This window comes from Stenella coeruleoalba (genome assembly GCF_951394435.1).
Source record: "Stenella coeruleoalba genome assembly, chromosome: 6".
Lineage (NCBI taxonomy): Eukaryota > Metazoa > Chordata > Mammalia > Artiodactyla > Delphinidae > Stenella > Stenella coeruleoalba.
In genome coordinates this window covers 38,171,747-38,192,244 of record NC_137151.1, presented here as the reverse complement: position 1 = coordinate 38,192,244, position 20,498 = coordinate 38,171,747, and the positions used below count along the sequence as shown (strand labels likewise).

General features: G+C 38.5%; 1 long non-coding RNA gene across 7 annotated transcripts in view; it reads right to left on the bottom strand.

Annotated features, from left to right (window-relative positions):
- Nucleotides 1-20,498, bottom strand: part of LOC307188316 — a 530,117-nt gene that overhangs the window by 205,247 nt on the left and 304,372 nt on the right. The window lies entirely within an intron of this gene.

Below are 20,498 nucleotides of genomic sequence, written 5' to 3'. Positions count from 1 at the left end.
AAGGAGCTATGTTGGATTCACAAACAAGTTTCCCAGCTTTCCAAAGAAAATGTTCATTCCCTCATTTCACACTGGATAAATCTAGGCGCTATTACCAGAAGCGTAAGAATTCATATTAATTGTAAAGTGGTATCGCAGAGGGAGACATCATTACAAAGCTGGCTAGCAAGCAAACTTGGAAGGCTTTGTGGGAGGACAGTAAATACTGAACCCTGGAATCAGACAAAAAACGCTCCAGTACATGTAGTTGGTATTCTGAAAATTTTGGTTTATACAGTCAATACAAACATTTTGTCAGTAATATTTACTGAGATCCTAATGTATGTTGAATGTTATAAAACATAACAAGGGGCTTCCCTGGTGGCGCAGTGGTTGAGAGTCCGCTTGCCGATGCAAGGGACACGGGTTCGTGCCCCAGTCCGGGAAGATCCCACATGCCGCGGAGCAACTGGGCCCGTGAGCCATGGCTGCTGAGCCTGTGCGTCCGGAGCCTGTGCTCTGCAACGGGAGAGGCCACAACAGTGAGAGGCCCGCGTATCGCAAAACAAAAACAAAAACAAAAAAAATATGTAACAAAATGAAATAGGAGCTATTGTGATATCTGTTAATTGCTTAGGAAACACTGACAGCTGGAATTTGGAGTAGGAGACAAGTAAAGCTCATTTCAGACCAATGACACAGATGTCACCCAGAAGTAGAAGAGAAAGGGGTCATCTGATAATGTCCATGTAAAAACGACAAAACTTATAAATTTAGTGCACACAGGGTGCCTAGTACATATAATTGATCATACATCCCAGCTGGCTACGCAAACTGCAGTTTTCAAAATGCCAAGTGTGAGGTACTGTGTGTTTAACTTCAGAATCCTTTTTTTTTTTTTTTTTTTTTTTGCGGTACGCGGGCCTCTCACTGTTGTGGCCTCTCCCGTTGCAGAGCACAGGCTTTACAGTGAAATAAATTCACGTAGAATTGAAAAGGATAAATATCAGAGAGTAAATACTCCAAGGGCATACAGAGGCTTGAGGGGCATTTTGTACATGAAGTCAAAAAGTTGGAAATATCCACAGTTAATCAACAGATCTCTAAATATACCTCAACGGCCAAAGTAGTCTTGACATTTCAGCTTATCCTTAGGCTTATTTTTAACTATTTGGGTTAACTTTACATAAAATCAAAATACATCACACAATTTCTGTATCATAGAGAGCAGAGGAAGATACAAAATCTATTGGCAAGAAGCATGTGTGTTCAAAATTCCTCAGCATTCTACGTGTGATTATCTCACCTTGAGAGATAAAGGCACATGAGCATCCAGTAGCTTCTAGAATTGCAAGTTCCATAATCAGAAATCAGTTGTAACTATCCTGTAATCATTACTGCCTATCAGAAAAAATGTTAGTTGCTCAAGCTGCTGAATTTACCTATACTAAGAAAGAAGAATCAGATCAATGTGAAATAAAACCTTGGTTCAATGAAACAGTTTTAGGAGATAAAGGAACAAGCCCATGCCTCTGGTGAATGGATCTGAAGGGAAACTTCTCTGCAGGACTGAAACTTGGTCACAGCCTGGGGCTCATGCTATATATGTCTCTGTTGTTTCCAATGATGCCTTGAGATTCTGTTTGACTTCTCAGCTTTCCCTTAAACAAGCAGCCAAGTTGGGAGGGATCTTAGCAATAGCCAGTGCAAGATTCAAAAGTTATATTTATCAGTATAGGAGATAAAGTTTTAGGAGATAAAGGAACAAGCCCATGCCTCTGGTGAATGGATCTGAAGGGAAACTTCTCTGCAGGACTGAAACTTGGTCACAGCCTGGGGCTCATGCTATATATGTCTCTGTTGTTTCCAATGATGCCTTGAGATTCTGTTTGACTTCTCAGCTTTCCCTTAAACAAGCAGCCAAGTTGGGAGGGATCTTAGCAATAGCCAGTGCAAGATTCAAAAGTTATATTTATCAGTATATCCTTTAGCAGCTAAATTCACAATTGTGAGAGTATATTGCCTTACATCCAACGGTCACAAAAATGGGAATATCACAAATTGGTACCAGAAGTAGACATCTGTCATGTTTTTCTGCCCAATTTACTTTTATCCATTGGGGAGCTACCTCTTCCTTTCCTATTATTGCTTGCAAAACTGAAACATTTTAGGTTTAATAAATCCCCTGGCCAGATGGATAGGCACATGCCCCAACCCCACTAATCATGATACTCCTTACCCCTCTGCAAAAGTGACTGGTCCAAGAATTAAATATGAACCCCATGGGAGCTAATTAGGGTCCTTCTATGTGATTTGATAATTGTTTCTAGAAATGAAAATACTTTCCTCTCTTGGGGTTATCTGTCGTTAAGGTTGTTGGTTTGGAAATATTCAAGGCCATCATTCTTATTCTGTGACACAAGCCTGACTGTGACAAGGCTAAAATGAGATCAATAAACAAAAAGAAATAGAAACGAACAAAGCTAAAAAGAGAGAAAAAGAAAAATTGTAGAGACAGGATCCAAACATCGTTTTTTCAGTCCTTAATTCAATAGAGAATATGATCAGCCCTTAGGTTTCCTGGATGTGCTGGCAAGTAAACATCTCCCATCATTCTTAATCTAAGTCAGTTTAAGTTAGGTTTCTGGAGTTTCCAACCAAAAAACACATCAACTTTACAATGCCACTACTTTCTATTTTTTGAATTTTATCCCTAAGAAGTAAACCCCTGCTTCTAAGCCTTGGTTTTAGGAGAATTTAATTTCATCTATCTAAGTAGATGGCTTGAGAAGGACTGTGATAAATGACTCATTCCCTCCTCAGTCTACTATATAAGTCAGTTCCCTCCCAAAACAAGTATGCTAGTTCCAAGTCCTCATTTCTGTATGTAATGGAATGTCACTTAATAAGAACACCTGTATTTTTCCTTGATTTCTCTGGAATGGTCAAGAGCTCAGACCACTCTTATGCAGATATCCCTGTAAGATCTCTTCTGATCTTCATTCTAGTACCTAGAATAGATTAGGTTGATTGGAGAAACAAGAGTTTCTTTGATACTTTCAGACTAACCTTTGAAAATCCTTTTTAGAGAATCCCCAACTTGTTGTGTTATGGTCATTTCAGTCTACTGTGGACATTCAAAAGAAAGCCAAATTTGGGTAAGAAATGGGAAGAAGTTAAAAGGATACCAATCCTACTTGGAATTGGCTTCCTTTCATAAGAAGCCTTCACAAAAAGAAAAGTATAAATACTGACTTCCTGTTTAGGACCCAAATACTGAAAGTCCTTTAACAAGGCTGAGCTCTAGATAGAACACAGTAAAATTTACCTGATCCGACTGTATATGCTAAGTTGAAACCTAAAATTATCAGGTAGCTGTTCCATTAACTGGTGGTTCAAAAGTCAACAAGATGTATGCCATTCATCGATCATCCCAGAATTTCCTCAGGTAAGACCTGACTTTTCGGCAATAACCCTTTAGCAGATATATATCCAGTTCCAAAGACTGAAGAAACTGTATCCTTAGAGACAGGACATACAGCCTTCAAAAAAATTAATAATAGTCCCTATATAATATACTTCTGTTGCCATGAATGTGTGTGTGTGTGTGTTGAGTACACTGCAACATTCTGGAAATCACTTTGCCTATCACTGCAAATTACTCACAGATTTTGCCAATAACTGATTCTTAAGGTGTGAATATTTAAGGTTGGATGAAGAATTCTGCTCTGTCACGTAGCATCTGACTCACCCAATTCTTTCCTCCATTTCATGACTTAAGTTTTATTTTTATTTTATTTTACTTTTTTTTTTTTTGGCCACATTGTGTGGCTTGCCGGGATCTTAGTTCTCCTACCAGGGATTGAACCCAGGCCCTCGGCAGTGAAAGTATGGAGTCCTAACCACTGGACTGCCAGGGAATTCCCACTAAGTTTTATTTCTGGAGTCACACTTTACATGACATCTGACTTAGTTCATTTATTTAGGGCTTTGGTTTTCAATTCTCCATCTATTTGACCTAAATTATGAATTCTTGAGAGAGCCGTCTATTTGAATCATTCAAAACTTTTTTAATATGAGAGTTTTATAATCATCACATTATACAGTGTAACTCAAGCATGTATATGTTCAAGGACCCCTTTAGATCAACACACACACACACACACACACACACACACACACACGCACATTTTTAAGTGGAATGCAAAGGTTCCCTGGGATTGATAGAATAAAATTGCTCAGAACTGTTATCTCCCATACATAGAGAGTAATGTCTGGCCTGGGTATGATTTTCTTTATTAAACCCAGAAGAAAGCACTAACATAGTCAACATACATCTCTTGATCTGGATCTAAAACATTGATCGCAGCAATCATGCTCCTGACATTAATTTCTGATTGGATACCATATAATTATCATGCTCCATTACCACTCATAAACCATTTGATTGAACAAAATTTAAAATTTTTCTCTTTATTAGAAGATGCCAAAGTCATTGGCAATTAAAATATACTTATGCTATAGATACTGCAGTGACACTTAGGCATAAATTATTTGTCACCCACTATCATCAGTAACTCCTCAAAAATCACTGAAATGCCCTTTTGTCATTTCCCCCATGGCTATTAGCCTCTCTCTACCCAATTACAATCATCAGTACAGATTTCCATGCACTCATGTTCTGCACCCTTAACCCCTCACTTGGTTGTACCCTTTTTAAGGGCAGAGGCTACATCTGTGAGCAAAGCCTAGCACGGTGACTCTGACTTAGTAGGTGCTTCATACTTATTTCTTTAAACTGGGAATCGTTGACCAACAGCAGAGTAAGATGAGTGTGCTTCACTTTGGTATTATAGAGAAAAAAAGTTTTATTATCAATTACATTGGTGAAATGTTAAATTTTTAAAAAATATAATAGATGCTTAAACTTCAGAACTTTCAGTGCCTTAATAGATGAATATCTCATGTGACTCACAAAGGTGGAGTGTAGGGGACAGCACAGGTTAGAACTTACAGTATTTCTCTAATTTATTAGAGATATTTGTTCAGACTGCTTTTAAGGACCTAGTTCTGCAGACCTCATTTTGGGAAATGGTAGTGCAGTTGTCAAGAGTATGGGCTTTTGAGTATGGGCTGCATTAGGCCTTTATCTCTGCCATTTACTAGCTGTGGAATCATATATATATGATTCCACAGCTAGTGATATATATATAGCACTGAACTAAGCCCTAATATAGCTCTCATCAGACTCCTAATGTGTAAAATGGGAAGAATAGTAACTACACGATTATACTTTAGGGGCCAAATACAATAACATACACAAAATGTTTATCATAATGCCAAATATTTAAAGTATTACTAATTATAACAAAATTAAATTGAATTGATTTGCATTACAGATCATCTTAGTATTGTTTATTGCTGGCTATTAACTTTCTTTTCTACTCAGCCATTCTTCAGTTTACCCTCCTATGGTAATCTCTTTCTTTTCCCATAAGTCTAGACCTGTTTTAAAGGACCTTGTAAAATATCTAAGCTCCAAGAGCATATATGAATCAAGCCCAAGCCAAAAGGCTTTACCATGGTGAATTTTAAAATATCCTTGGGGAAAAGTAGCTCTGTCGAGCTCATGATATTTCAGTTCTTTACGCTGCTGACCAATCAAGCTCCTTTCCCTTATAGAATAGTGTTTTGTTTTCCTTATGGGACATTATTTACATTGTTTGACCAAAGTTCACCTCATTAATTTATCCTTGGTCAAAGAACAAATCCATTGTCAACTATACATTCCAGTGACTCTGCAAGCTCTGCTCTTTTAAGAGCAGCTCTCTCCTTTGCAGAAGGTTTTGAAGAAAATGTGCTTTTTCTCTAGCTATTTTCAGACTCTCCTTTTGTTTCAGAGACAATTATGTTTAATTTTGGCCTTTTGTGCATGTGCAATAGCAGGTTTAATCCAATCAAGGGACAGCTTTCCTTCTGGAGGTTATCAACTACAGCCAGAGTGAAGGGCTATTGTCTGGCCATGGACCTGACTTACACGATTTGCATGCTGCCTAACTACAATTCTATTCTATTGTACTGCTGTACTTTACCTTCTCAGCTGTAAGAAAAGTCAACCAAATGCGGCAGTGTCTCAATCAACGCAGACAGAATCACAAAAACATGTCTAAACCAAAAGTTATAACGTGAGCTCAGAAGCTTTGAAAGTAATCAGCAGAGGAAAACGAAAACATACATAGTATTTTCCCCTCCTATTGCTGCATTCTCTTTTACCCTATCCTCCTCACACAGTAACCCTATTCATGAACAAAGTAGTACATACCCATCAGCACGATGACTTTCCATTTGTGGCAAACTGAAAACTAGCAACTCCAATAAAGAGAACAGTCACAGAAGAATATACTTCAGCAGGAGAATAAAAGTCTTTCGCAAAATGAACAAGAGGTGCCCGAGAAAGAGATAGATGCTGTATAAAGAAAAGAAATATGTCACGAGGTCTGTTTCTCTTGCCCAGGATCATTTGACACTGAGTTTTTTCTATTATAATCAACATGTAAAGCATACAAAAATAGATAAACAGCAATACCCTGGGAAAGGAGCATTTGTTTGCCAAGGAATAGATTTTAACCCCAGCGGCAGCAGCTGAGGGATCACTTAATGGGGGGCAATAGAGACATGGTCCAGTTGACACTCAGCCTAGGAAATGACAACAATCAATTTTTCCCTCTGCAATTACATCTATCATTTACAGGTGCTTGTAGGCAGAGTGCCTTTTACACATTATTATCACACTGAAGGAAAGTGAAACAGCCGACATGTTCTGTGTTGCCCAGAAACTGATATAGCAAAAAGGAGTGAAAATACACAGTAGGGGCATTAGAAACAATTCAAGAATATGATTTGGGGTCATTTGAAAGCCTCAATTTTGAATGCATCCATGCAGTAGTGGCAAAAAAAAAACCCCAAACTTTATAATTGATATTCTAATGCAAAAGAATAAAATGTAAAATGATTTGCCTGATGTATAAAGGTAGACCAATGTAAAGTATTGGTTCTAGAAATATATATTGAATGCCTACTACCATACTAAATGCTAGAAAGTCAATGTGTGTTCAGCAGGATTCGAATCAGTACTTGGAGAGTTGGGTAGATTTCCTAACCACTTGACTACAAATTCTGGTCAATATTAGTGGATGATGCCAATTACAATGTACCCAGAGGAACCTGAATGAAAACAAAGACAGTTTTACTGACACCATAGTGTGGCAGGTTTGGTCCTTAATATCAGACATGATGTAGTTATATCCACATTTTATTTTTACAGACAGGGAAGGAGAGAGATAGAGACAAAGAGAGAATTATGCTTAAGCTAATTATTTACTCTATAAAAAGGATCGATATTTTTCTGGTATTAATTAACTATCCTATGATTATTATTAATACATCAAGTTAAAAATAATTCTCATTGGGCTTCCCTGGTGGCGCAGTGGTTGAGAGTCGCCTGCCAATGCAGGGGACGTGGGTTCGTGCCCCGGTCTGGGAAGATCCCACATGCTGCGGAGCCATGGCCACTGAGCCTGCGCATCCGGAGCCTGTGCTCCGCAACGGGAGAGGCCACAACAGTGAGAGGCCCGCGTACCCACCACCCCCCCAAAAAATAAAATTCTCATTGTCTCAATGAGATGGACTGAGAGTTTGGGGTTAGTAGATGCAAACTATTACATATAGAATGGATAAACAACAAGGTCCTACTGTATAGCACAGGGGACTGTATTCAATATCCTGTAACAAACCATAATGGAAATGAATATAAAAAAGAATATATGTGTAAAACCGAGTCACTTTGCTGTACAGCAGAAATTAACACATTGTAAATCAACTATACTTCCATAAAAAAATTAATTAAAAAATAATAATCCTCATTGTCAATATCCCTTGTGGTATCTTTCATCCAGGATAGCTGCTCCCAATTCCCTCCATCTCTGTATGAGCACCACAGCCTCAACACATCCCCTCAAATGAAACTGAGCTATGGCACCATCACTGACATCAAAACCTGAAGGATTGGATCTGGCTGTGATTTCTGAAGAATGCTACCACATGTCCTGTTGATGCATACATCCTATCTCAAGATGAGCATCACTCGGATTTAACTTGGTTCTTCTAGTTCCAGCTTTTAGTCACTTGATCTTATTGACATAAAAATCTAGTGTGGAACCAAAGGAATGTTCTTTCTTCCCTTCCATTTTACCCAACAGATTTCTGCTATAGTCATTATTTTATTTTCAGGCTGCTTAACTGATTATATTCTAGTAATTTCCGGGTTACGGTTTTATTGTATCTCTAGTGTACAATAAATATGCATACAACTCTTCAAGAAGCCAATATAAATTCTGATCAAATTGTATATACTTGTCAAGTTTCAACCATGTCAATACTTCATAGACAGTAATTAATTCGGCTGAAAGTTTCATTTTACTTTTAACAGCCCTGTCTATATGCTGTCCTTCTGAAAATATGCTGACCTTGTGAACCCACTAGTTTCTAGTTCCCCCCCGTCAATTCTTGTAGAAGAAACATGAGACTGGGTCATTCACCTACATAAATCCCTTCTATAGTAGGGCTACCTCAACCTCTCCCTAGGAATCTAAAACTTCACAAACTAGCTCTTCAGCCTTCCAGGCATGTAAAACCAGATAGATACAAGCGCATACATGGCCTTCTCTTTTTTTTTTTTTTTTTTTGTGGTGGGGGCAGTGCCGCATGGCACGCAGGATCCTAGTTCCCCATACAGGGATTGAACCCGTGCCCCCTGCAGTGGAAGCACCAGGGTCTTAATCACTGGACCACCAGGGAAGTCCCTGGCCTTTTCTTTTTTGTACTCAAGTTTTAACCTATGTGTTGGCATCCCTTTTTTTATTTGTTCTTTTTAAAGATACAAATTCAAAACTATCCTCTGTAAATCCCATTTCCTTATACTTCATTGTAAATCCCTTTTACAAAGGGACTATCATTCAGTACAATAAACAGACGTCTTATCTATGCTCCTGTCCAATGTAGATGGTGTCTTTATTTAGAAGCTGTATGTTCATGTAATCTTGAACAAAGACCCAGTATGGTGTGAGAGGGACTTGAGTGAGGGATTTGAGGTCCCTGAAGGGCTAGAAATCCATTAGACAACAAATAAATAAACGAATGAATAACACACGAATGAACACATACGAATACTATTAACATGTTCTATATTAGATTAACTAGCTCACAACCACTCACAGAAATAATTCACCTTAACTTTTAATTTTGAATAAAAGGTAAACATATCCAAATGACAAACCAACAGAACAGTAAAACCTATGCAACTCTCCCTGTTATCCTGGCTCTTTCTGTTTGCCATGAACCAGTTTGTGTGTCCCTGCCATTATTATCACATTATATCTTGCATAGCGCTTTAGAGACCAAAATATGATTTTACTTATGGTATCTCATTTATGCTTCACAGCCAATTTCAGAAACAGGGAGGCATAATATTACCTTTCATGTTTTACAAATGAAGAAACTGAGAGAACTAATTTTTTTTTTTTTTTTTTTTTTTTTTTCCCCTGAACTCATCCTATTAAGATGGAAAGCATACACTAAAATCAAGTCTTCTGATTCTGGGGTTAGTGCCTTTCACCTAATTCATGTCATTGGCAGAGAGCTAAAGGGTAAGTTCAGTGGGCTTGGACAGCCCTGGATACCCCCAGATCACCATCTGTTTGCAAGAATGATATCTTTAAAAGTAAATGTACTCAAGACCAAAAATTGGACCTAGAGATGAGCCATGAAAATGGCCCAACATATGTAAGGAGTGAGATATAGCATTCCAAGAAATCATTCATATTCATTTGCCATGAGAAGACTAGGCTGGCAATTGAGAAGTAAAGGTTGGATGGCATGAGTCCCAAGGTCTAAAGTAAAACTGACCATTACTGAACACAAAGACAACACAAATTAATAAATCAAACTGACTCAATTTATGAGGTTTATAAATTTTTAAAAATTGCATGTACCTAAAAACAGAAGTGTCTCTGATTTTTGGTCTTGGCAGTGCAGTCAAGCTTGCGTGACACTCCCTTTGACCCTGGAGCATAGGCGCTATTGCTTGGGGCCACTTAACTGCTTTATCTACTGGGGACTATGTCAGCGGGCATATCTCCCCACACAGAGTAGTCAGGATGAGCAAGCCCCGGGCACATCCCTTATTTTTATCTCTCAGTCAGCACTGCACTGTGAGGCATGCAGCTCCCTTGTCTCCAGCCAGTGGTGGAAGCACGTGGTGGTGACAGGTAATTATAACAGTTAAATGGAGTTGGCATTGTCATTTTCAGAAACTGCTTGCAAGGCACACAAACTCCATTTGCTGAGCTCCTCCCACTTCAACATCCAAGACAAATTAAAAGGATTTTTATTTAGAGTTTCATGTTCCACAACCATTTTGTGGTTTCTTTTTTCCTCCCTACAGAGAACTTGCATGTGCTCTGAGTAATCGTTTTTGTTTTGTGTTCTGTTTATTTGTTGGTTTGTTAACCAAACAATTTACTGTGGCTGACCAACAGTCCAGATTCTTATAACCAATTAAGAATAAAAGATGGAGAGGCTTCAACCCCAGTGATGCAAGAGATAATGGAAAAGTTTCCATTCAACATGCTTTCAAAGTTTTCCCGTGCAGGAATTTGTTTCTTAGGCTGCCATGTTAGATTTGGACAGCTTTTCCATTTCCTGAGGTCTGTTGATTTAGATAGCAATCCAACACAGTTTTCTCTATTCTACTATTGGGGGGGAAGGGGAATATTATTTTTGTAAAATGTTTAGGAACATATGGTTCAATTTAAAAGAGCAGAAATGCTCTGTACTGGCTTGTCAGTTTATTTATATTAAGGGAAACATGTTGGTTACTTACATGCCTTGGTCCTGTTAGGATTCTTCTTTTATATTTCCTGGCTTTTACAATTTTAACTTGAATCATAATGAAAGAACTGTTTTCTTACGCCCTCCAAATTTTAATCAACCTTTGAAATGTACACATCTCAGAGCTGTCAGTAAACACAGATTTTTGCTTGTTTGCAAAGACAGAGTCACATCCTTCCATTCATAATCCTTGCCCTTTGTTCCATCTCACTTGTTTTCATCTATTTACCTGCTCAATAGTTTTATCATATAACTCAGTACTCCAAGGTGGTGAATGCAAATACAGCAATGAAGGCACTGTCAATTCTAATTTGGGGACAGTTGCTGATCTTAAATCTTGAGGGTGTCTGCATGGCACTTAAACGTGTAATTGAGTGTTGAATGCCGTTTTTCAGGTTCTCTGATAATCCAAGTCTGGGACAGCCAGTGATAATTATGTATACTGATTCTGTGTGAAAAGACTTATAAATTTGACTTGGTGTTCAGAGGTCAGTTCAATAGGAGAGTCAGAGAAATCAGAAGATTGTCAAAGTCAGACATATACCTGCGAGGATTCTGGTAATTCAGTTTGCTGCCTGAGCACCTGATCATTTATTTAGCTTCCCTGAGAGATTTGGTAATGTACTTATTTGCTATTTTGCAACTGGAATTTTTCCACAGAGCTTGTGGAGGGGGATGGGAAAGATCAGAATTAGTATCAACAAATGCTGAAGCATCTCTTTAGGGTACTTAGAATAAATTGCATTCCAAAACAGGAAAGGGAGGAGAAAAAGAGACACAGGACACTGAGTGAGAAAATGGAGAGATAACGCTGTATTCCTTTGCATTAAGCCGTTGGTTTTCCATTGTGTACATCATAACAAGCAGGGCAGAGTGAGACAATTAATGTAATAGAGTTTCAGGGACTAACAAAGGCCAAAGTCTAAACCTTTTGGAATTTAAATGGACTAGAGTATGTATTCTCCAGCAGATTAAAATAGCAATTTATTGATGCCAGATCTACTAGAATAATGCCAACGGGGTCAGGTAGAAGAACTTTCATTGAAAACGTGACCTACCCTCATGGAAGCCAGAGAACACAAGGGTGACTGACTGCCTTCAACGCTACCAGACAGGAATCTCTGGGTTGTGTGTACTCTACACTGAAATGCTTGATTAAAAGAAAACCTCCAAATCAATAATGGATGGGCCATTTTTTCTGCCAAACGTTAGGTTTCTTGGAAAGTATCAGACCACAGGCCTCCACTGGGATGCAGATGGAGTCTTGGTGAATCTGCTCTCAAAGGCCAACACTCTCTCCTTCAAGAGCAGAGATGGCAGCTGCCTATGCAGGGGGTTTGAAGGACACGAAACATCCTCTTCTTTTGAAAAAGACCTCTTATGATAGTGTCAGAACATCTCACACCATCATTTCATGCCCAGTGCATATTTCTTTTTCTCCATATGCCAGGGAACTGTTGGCAACCTGACTCATCCAGAAGTTGCTCTTATTACCTCTAAACTGATAATCCAGCCTTCTACTCATAGCTCCAAAAGTTTGTACCAACTGTCTCCTGGCCATCTTTCTTGACAGCCAGCAGAACCTCCATCCCAATACACCTAAAACCCAAGGTATCACATGTCACACAAAATCATTCATCTTCTGACTTCCTATTTGCTGTGGACTTGGGAAAATGTGCATTACCTTTTGATTCATCTTTCCCTTCTGTAAATCATATCTAATAAGTCCTCAATGTCTTCCAGTTTTACCCTTTAAAGAGAATTATTCTTATCTCCACTATTCTCCCATTGCCTGTGTGGTAGAGGAAAAATAATTTCCCCCCTACCCTTCTGGGTTCTTGGCTGAGACGCCCCTGTAATAAACAAACAGATCAACAGGAGAAGAACAGAAGTTTAATAATATGTATACCTCCTGTATACATGGGAGATGCCCAGGAAACCCGAGTAACTCCCCCAAATGGCCCAAGCCACCACCTTACATACCATCTTCAGCTAAAGACAAAAGATCTTAGGGGGTGAGGTGAGGTGGGGGGGGCACTTATGGGAAGTTACTAGGAAAGCACAGAAAACAAGGGTTTAGTTTGCAGATTTGTTGGTACCTTCTCCATTGATAAGAGTTTCTAGAGATTTGGTCATCCCTCTCTTTCTGGTACAGCTAGAGAGACACCCTTACAAATGGAGATTTCTCTTATACATGTAAATGTCTCTTACAAAAGGGTCACTTCTAATCAATTTTCAGAGCTTCTCCTGTGTCTGCTGTTTCTTAAAAATTACCAGCCTAAAATAAGCCTTATGCAAAAGAGTCATATTTTGGGGTGATTAATGCTGCTCTCCTTCATCTGATTTAACTTTCTAAGGTACTGTGGAACTCAATGATAGAGATACTTTGCTCTAAATCCTTGAACGGGACCTACAGAGAAAGTCCAGTCTACTTAATGTTATTAAACTCCTATCTCACCAATTTCCAGGCTTATCTATCACTAGAGCCCTCACACGCTACTGTGGGCTGGATCAAGGTGCCCTCTCAAAAGTTTATATGTTGTAACCCTAATTCCCAATACTTCAGAATGTGATTGTATTTGGAGATAAAACCTGTGAAAAGGTGATTACATTATAATGAGGTCAGCAGAGTGGGTCCTAACACAATCTGACTGGTGTCCTTATAAGAAGAGGCAATTTGGCCACAAACACATGCTCCCACAGAGGAAAGACCACCTGAGGACACAGCAAGAAGGTGGTCACCTGGCAAGCTAAGGAGGCCTGAGGAGAAATCAAACCTGCTGACACCTTGATCTTGGTCTTCTGGCTTCTAGAACTGAGAGAAAATAGATTTCTGTTGTTTAAACCACCCAATCAGCGGTGTTTTGTTATGGCAGCCCTAGCAGACTTAAGACTCACATGTTAAAATACATAAAACAAAAAACAAAAAACTATACTGCTCTCCAGTTACAGAACCATCACTCCAACATTTCTTGCTCAACATTTTGTACATCCTTTTTGGTATTTAATGTCTTGCCTTATCCCTAGACTTGCTGTCCTCAATACTTAGCTCAAATGCTCCTTTTTTCTGGAAGATATCCTAGATTTCTGAACTTGGAGATCCTCTCCTTCTAATGGTCACCAATGGGGCTTGATTTGTAACTCTAGTGAAATAACTACCACAGCCTGACACATACTATAATCATGTGTTTGTCATTTTCCCTAGTGCACTTCCAGTATGGAAAAGCAAGCACCTTGTCTAATAAACTGTGAGCCTCAACAGGACCTTCAACTGGGCTCTGTACACAGGAGGCGAGAACTGTAGGTTCCATCAGGAAGGGGCCGTATTTACCTTTCTCATCATCTAGCCTTCAGCCTCAGCACAATTCCTGTAGGAAATAGTACTCGGCACATATGTATGGCATGAATATATGCTCAAACAAATTGATTCAGAGGAAGCTTAGAAACCACGCAGTTAAATTTCCTCATGTGACAACCAACAAAAATGATGTATGGAAAAGTCAGTGCCTAACTTTTACTTTTCTAGTTAGTTCGTTGTCTAGCTAAGACCACAGGTTGGAGTTCCTCAATTCATGGCTGTGTTCATAACTCAGTATTGCCCTCCTGCAATAATACGACCCTGTTAAAAAGTTAGTGTATCCTCAGAGTAGAAAAACAACATGAAGTTGTTAATACGCATGATATTTTGTTTTATTTTATCAACTTATTAGAGTCCAAGGCCTTGAGAGAAGAAGACCTGGCTAATCAGATGTCTAAGGAGTGACATGCTGGATGATAGAAAATGTAGGTTGAAGCCTGACCATTTTCTCAATTATGATTCCTCATGGAGATGCCACAGTTTGTCAGGAGTTGACATAAAGACACCAGCATTTCTGTGTGTGCTTGCACACATGCATGCATGATGCCATGAAAAGAAGGACTGAAAATGGAGTGCAGAAAAACAACAGGGGGTTGGGAAGTGCTCTGATGACAAACTCAAATTATTTGGTTTGATTTAGCAATTGTTACGGTATAATAAGGACTCATACCATAAAGAATGTTCTAAATTTTCAAATTCTATTAGGTCAGCATATTTGCAATAGAAGTCACGTTAAGATAAAGATAATGTGTTTTTCAACAGCTAATAGTTAATGATGAGACTGACAACTTCTCTAACGCTTACCCTCATAATGCAAAGCTTCTCAGCCTCGGCACCATTTGCATTTACATTTGGGGCCAAATCGTTCTTTGCCGGGGATAGGGGGCAGGGGGCATCCTGTGCATTGTAGAATGTTTAGCAGCACCCCTGGCCTATACTCACTGCATGCCAATGGCATCTCTCCCCAAGTTGTGACAATCAAAAATGTCTCCAGACCTTGCCAAATGTTCCTTGGGGAATAAAACTGTCCCTGGTTGAGAGTCACTGTCATAACAGAAAGGCGTTTTTGAGGTTCTGTTATTTAAGGCAGGTTAACTGCTGTTCCAAAAACAAACAAAAAACAAACCCCACAATTCCAGTGGCTGAACATAGTAGTTTAGTTCTTGCTTTAAGACAGGTTCATGTGGGTCTGGATTGGGAAGGAGTGAGATGTGGGCTTGTCTCATCCAGCAACCCAGGTTTCTGGTGACTCTGCAAAGTTTTAGGTTACCCTGAGTTGATACACAGTCAGCAGATGGGGAAAGACTTGGGAGGATCATGTGTGGTAGATTTCCACCAGCATGGCCTGAAATTGGAGCATAAATTATCCACTCACATTGCATTAACATTTGAAGAAGTCGAAAGTCAAAACCAAAAATGGATTCCAATGATGGATAGCCCTTTGTAAATACAGTAGACATTTATGTTCTCAGGAGGGCAGAAGGTGGAATCTCTTTTCTAGTTTTTGCTTTGGTTTTCATTTGTGGGAAATACATATCCATTCCTCCACTGAAAATAAATACATAAAAGAATCAGCTGGAAAGGAGAGAGTCTTGTCTGTAACTGTGGAGCAGGACCAAGCTAACAGATCACACAAGGATCAAATCTGTGGCCCCAAGCCCATGACATCTGTATTTTTACATGTGTATGAATGAGCTGACCCTAGATGAAATATCTTCCTTTCATATTTTTGGATCAATTCTCCCCTCAGGAGCTTTGTACCCCACCCCAGGGCGTTTTTTTCAAACTGTTTCCTCTCTGTCCAACATACATTATCAACAAAAATCTATTCCAAAGCACATGCCTATGCCATGGGGTGAGGCAAAAACACCAACTCTGCTCTCTAGAAGAGAGTTGTCCTGCAAACATCTAACCATGTTCAACATGACAGAACAGCCTAACTATAGCAGCTTTCACATACTGTAGAGTGCAGGTGATGGAGTAATTAGTTTAACTGGGGGACTACTAGCAAACGACTCATAGAGAAAAGTTTGAGTGGAACTTGAAAGGTATATGACTTTTAATAAGCTGGCGATGGAGAAAAGATAATCGTAGGCTGAAGGAATAGCTTGAACAAAGGTGCGGAGGTATTTTTATATATTTGGTGTGTTCAGGGAAGGCTAAGCAGTTGGCAATGGAATTATTAGTACAGCCAAAGTCCTGAGCTAAAGACGATCCATTGACTTCTTTCACTCTAGCTGCACCATTCCTACTTAGCCTCACATCCTCTACTTCCAGAAACATTCCCTAAATGTACTATTGCCATAGCTTTCTTTTTCACTTCCATAACCTTCTTCATGCATTTTCACACCAACCAAAAATGTGCTACTTCTAAAACTACATTTAGTCTCTCTTCTCCTTGAAGTTATGTCCTTTGATACCGACTTGCTCCTACTGACGCCCACCCCTCACGCCAACCCTAATTCACATATATTTATTTCCTTCTTCCTGGACCAGCTTTTAACAACTAGAGACAAGTAAATTCATGCTACATATGCTCTCATTTCTGCAGCTGTGGTATGTTTCCATCTTTAACTGAGCTGTAAGATTCACGTGGGCAAAAGCCATGGCACATTTATTGGCAGCATGCTTCACTTCCATGAGTGTAATTGCCATATAATTTGTTCACAGCAAATTTTCAGTTAAATGGGTCAGAATTTTGAGGTGATAATAGGATCAGTTTTAGTTTTTAATTGTAACTTTAAAATGGTAGCCACAAAAGGCTAGATACGTGTGGCAAACATTTACCTTGCATTTGGTAGTCAGTATAATTTAAACTCATCACTAAATGTCCCTCTGCCTACTGTGTATCTTTTGTTGATCTAACAGAAGAGTTTGTGTACTTAATCCATTTTCTTTGCCCCCAGAAAGAAATTCTGAGAGCAATGTTTCTGCGTCATCTAACAAGGAAGAGAAGATGGCATCTCCTTCAATTCATGGAATGTATCTGAAAACTCTAAAATTACGGCAAGCAAAGAAGGTTTTTTTTGAAAAATAGAACCCAGACTGGGAAAGAATTAAAAGGACAAATATAATTTTTCTAGTTTTGTTTACATAATAAGCCAAGTTTTACATGCAGAGGAAGATGTATGGAGGGCAATTCAAGTAATCAGATGAAGTCAGATTAAATCCATAGACTTGAGAAGTGATCTACTGGAATTTGAATCTTGCTTTTGTGGTTAGCAATTTGCCTGTGCTCTCTGTGCTCAATTTGTTCACCTGCAAGATGCGTTATAATAGATGGTAGAACTAAACTAATGAACTTGAACTCACTGAACTCTGAACTGAGTTAATACATTCAAAATGCTTAGAGCAGAGTACAGCACAAAGGAAACGCTTTTTAAGCATTAGAGGAATCCCTGGGCCTATAGGATTCCTTCAGGAAGAGTTTTCATAATTCTAAAACAGAATTTCTCTGCATCTTTCCTTTGACTGCTTGGTTCCAGTGAGTTCCATGTTAACAGCAAATAAACCATGCTAAGATTTGATGTGAATAAAGGACTGACATGAATAAATGTTTGATGTAGATAAAGAGTTCAGGGCAAAGATCACAGAATTTCACAATTATGGAGTGGCAAAAGATCTACTGAAACATGTAGAGAGCTCACTAAGGACTAAAATAAATTTCAAATTAAAATTGTTCAGAATCAGACATAACAGAGGTTTGGTCTGCTTGATGTAATACTTCTATTTTAAAAAACAAAAACTAAACATTGCACCACCTTGGGAATATTTGATTAGTAAAATAAAATATATAAACTTTTCTAAACTTGCATGGCCAACATCTATTCTCAGGTTCCTTGTATATGTCACATGTACAGAGCTGCGTTTTTCCAATCACAGAATAAATTCCTTAATGGGCATTTGGCAATTAATGGTAATATTTGGGGTGGGTCCACTCTGAGCTGCCTCCAAAGATTTCTTGTCTGCATCTGTAAGAGTAATTGTAAATAATGTCTCCTTTAGTTCTCTAGAGAGAATACTTTTACTGAAGTGTCCTGAAAAAGGTGACTGAAGGACTGAACTCAACATACTCTCAAAGGATTTAGAGACATCGTCATAATCCAGGGATTTAAGAATATAATCCAGTTACTTTTCTTCTCCTTACATAATGTAAGAAAATAATACATTAGAGTTTAATTTCCCTAGTGCTTACAGCAAGTGCTTAATTCTTAAGTAAAGACTAACTCTCCATTTTCAAGCTGTTTCAGAAAAGCTTGTTTCCAAAGAAAATGGCAGAAGTCAATGTGCTATTTAAGGCCATTTTAAAACTACCTGTTGCTTATGTGAATATAGTCGATGAAATTTTCAACCAGCATATACATGGCTATGATGAGGGCTAAAACCCGTAGCTTTCTTCACACAGAAGAGAAAATGACTGTATTTAATTCATCTACTTAGGACAATAAAAGATGAGCTCAGTTTATTCGCCAAGACTATCTACAACATTGTTATTCCTTTCAAAAGTAGAAAACAGTAACAAAAATATAGTGCTGTCTCAGTAGCTTTAGGAGGAAAAAAGGTTTCATGTACAAAACAAAAACAAACAAAAAAAACAAACTCAGAATGATAGCAGCATTTTATGTTTTACCAAAAAAACTCTCTGTTTTCCTATCTTCAGCATCCATATCTCTATTATGCATATTTTATGGAAATTCATTTTTATAGTATTAAACTTGAAGCATTGATTTTACATTTTTAATAGCCACACATATTTTGTTATATTTTACATGAAAACATAATATATTTAAAAATATAGACCTATTTAGGAGAGGCACTAAACCCTTCCAAAGAGATATACTTTCAAGGTTATCAGATACATCTTGATGCATAATTTGGAGACGAGTGTGTTCTCTGACTGCAATTCAACTACATTTGGGCTGTGGTTTACATAAAAATACAATTTTTAGAGAAAAACCATCATCTTATCAAATGTTTCTGGGGATAGCTTGCTACCCAGTGATCCATTCCCACAGATGATGACAGATAAACTGAATACATTTAGAGGCAAGGAATGACACCCTCTGCTACAAGATGAATTAATTTATCAGGTTTTCGCCTTAGGTGGTCCACTGGTGACTAGATCTTAGGAGCTGGATCTCTTCATTGCATTTATGCTTCAGGAGAGCAATTTTCATCATTTCTCTGCTACTACTTTCAAATTACATAGAGCTCTGTTCAAGAAAAAAGTGTAATGTATGGCTGTGGCCCTAAACATGTGTATATAGCTTTACCTCATGTCATAAAATGAGAATCCTGTGCAGGCAATCATTATTTAAGCTGCTTTACTATTGACAGAGGACACATGCTACATCTAGATTTTTAGCTCTTTTTTATAGAGATATGCAGAAACATTACTGAGAGTTAACATGTTTCTATGCAGGGGATGGATTAGTTATTTAAGGGAAGATACTATAGTGGATATAAGTTAGCACACTTTAAATTCAAGCAACTAGACGAAAAGACTTTCATTACAAATAATATTGGGGTGTCTGTTAATGAGGAAGAAGGGGAAAATTATCCCTTGCATAAAATCTACAGCGTCCACCAGAAATAACACCAAGACAGACCTGAGTACACAATTCAAACAAACCATGTACTAATAACTTGATTGATTAATGGCAAATTATCGGCTCTTAGAACTCATTTTTCATCTGCAAAATGGGAATTACAATGCCTTCTTCCTAGCACGGTTGTGACGATGGAAAATAATATATGGGTACCATTTAGCACAGAGCCTGACACTTATGTAGATACAAAAGTACCTGCTGAAAAAAGGTAGTGAGAAGGAGACATTAGTGGTTTTTTGTTACTAAAGTCATAGACTTTAATTCGGACACTCTGATTGCAGGCATACAGCTAGGAGAGCAAGTTTATTTCAAGGAAAAACCAATGTCACTCTCTAGAATGTGCCTAATTATCTTGTAAAGATGTTCATCAGAATTTACTGAGACTTAACCATTTAGAAAATAACTATATAGATCTAGTGCCAGCAGATGTCACTTCAGAAATGAGTCAGGGACTCCGGGGTCCTGGCTGTTACAATGCCAGCCATCATCCTGGCTCTCCATCCTGCCTGGGATGGGAGGGATGCAGAGGTTCAATATCTCCTGTGGGCCCCAAAGTTGAATAAGGTAACATGACACGATAATTTCCTTAGGGAGTTCTTCTGAGT